Raw genomic sequence first — 1,830 nt, 5'->3', positions numbered from 1 at the left:
CAAATCAGCATATAGTTAAGTATGAAGGATAAAGCAATGTCAGTTATAAGCATAAAACATACTGTAAAACCATATTGTTGACTTCTATAAAAGGTATACTCCTATTTAGTAACATACATCCTTTGGAACATTTCCCGACAAAACGAGTACAGGAACTGATTTACCTTAAAAGAAATTGACATTGATTGTAATATGGAATTGTAAAATGTTGCTTGATGTTGCAAAATCAGATAAAGATGAAATAGTAGAATAGAAAATATAGAGAACAAGAAGGAGAGAGTGAAGGATTGTTTGGAGGGAAGGTTAAGTATGATGGGGTGGAAAGTAGGTCAGTGAAGAGGGGGTGGAGGTGTGAACCCCTGGACAGTTGTATGTAATAAACCTGACATCTTTATGTAACATAAAAATAGTTGATCCAAGGTATCCATGCAATCAACAATTTATTACATGTAACCAATATGATACAAGACAATATCACATTGATCATAAACGCATACATTTTGGAGTTCATCTCTGAAAATAAGCATTTTCTCTAGACCTTTGCAATCATTTGATAGCTAGAAAGTTAAAGTTTTTGTTTTCATGGTCTAGTCAGGTTTCAGCTCGCTTGTGATGCAATGCTTTTTAATAGATTGTCTTATAAGAAGATTTGATGTAGGTCAAAAACTATATAATAAAACCCTGTAAGTCTTGGACATGTCTACCAGACATGAAGTATATATCCAACACTGTAATGTAATTTCTATGATACAGCACTGCAATATTTATATGTACTCACTATATAATACATTCCATTTACTTCAATCGTATGCTCCACATGAATCTTCTATTGTGATTCACCTTGTGTTCCACACCTCTTCACCACTATATGTATACTCAGTGTTTTGAACTATAAACATTAGGTCAGAATGCACCCTCCCCTTTAAGGGGATATTACAGCCCAGATTGATATTAGAACCCAGATGGATCCTTGCCTTCACTTCATACTCCTGTACAACTCCACTGGTCTTTATAATATCATTTGAAATGCACTGTATACTCTTCAAAGGCACTCTTCTCTCATCTAAAGAGCAGTCCGTTGCAAGGAAATGACATTCCAGAATGCTCTTCCAATTGAATTTTCTACAGATGACAGTGCCTACCATCAGGGAAGGAAACTTTTTCTGTACTTGCAGCAAGTAGCTTGTTTATTCTGGGCCATTCAAATATATATATATATATATGAGTTGCATTGAGCAACACCCTAAAACTCAAACTCATCCTTGAACTGATTTCATGTTCCTGTGGGATTCCTATGAGTCATATGTACTAGACTTTAAGGTCTTAGTAACAATATCATGTTAATAATGCAGTACTGCTGCTAATGCAATACCAACTTGTAGTGGTATCACATACATACAGAATTATGTCATTAAAATTGATCTTTATAGAGATTATTATATTGTGATTGTAGTAAGGCAGAAGAATGATTAAAAATACATTCTTTACATGCAGTCAGCTGTGGCCAGTGATGGAATAGGTTACATCAACACAGAGGTGTGAAAACTGATTATGGTAGGTGTATCCAAAGAAGAATGACACATTAAGGGCAAGTAATAAGAAGAAAATCTCCACTGAAAGTACAGAAGGTCATGCAGATTACAGCAAATATGTCAAACTAAACCAGGACTTTAAATGTTTCTGAATAGAGAGAGAACTGAACATAAAAATATCCACTAGAAAATGATTTTCAACGGAGAAAAAATGATAGCCAAAGGTGATCTAAGAATGACAGTACTAAATGCAAGAACGAAAGTGAATTGATACAAAATGAAGCTCCAATCAAGACTA

This window comes from Staurois parvus, unplaced genomic scaffold, assembly GCF_062004578.1.
Source record: "Staurois parvus isolate SC_StPar_1 unplaced genomic scaffold, SC_StPar_1.0 ptg000205l, whole genome shotgun sequence".
NCBI classification, from domain to species: domain Eukaryota; kingdom Metazoa; phylum Chordata; class Amphibia; order Anura; family Ranidae; genus Staurois; species Staurois parvus.
This window is presented reverse-complemented; position numbering follows the sequence as displayed.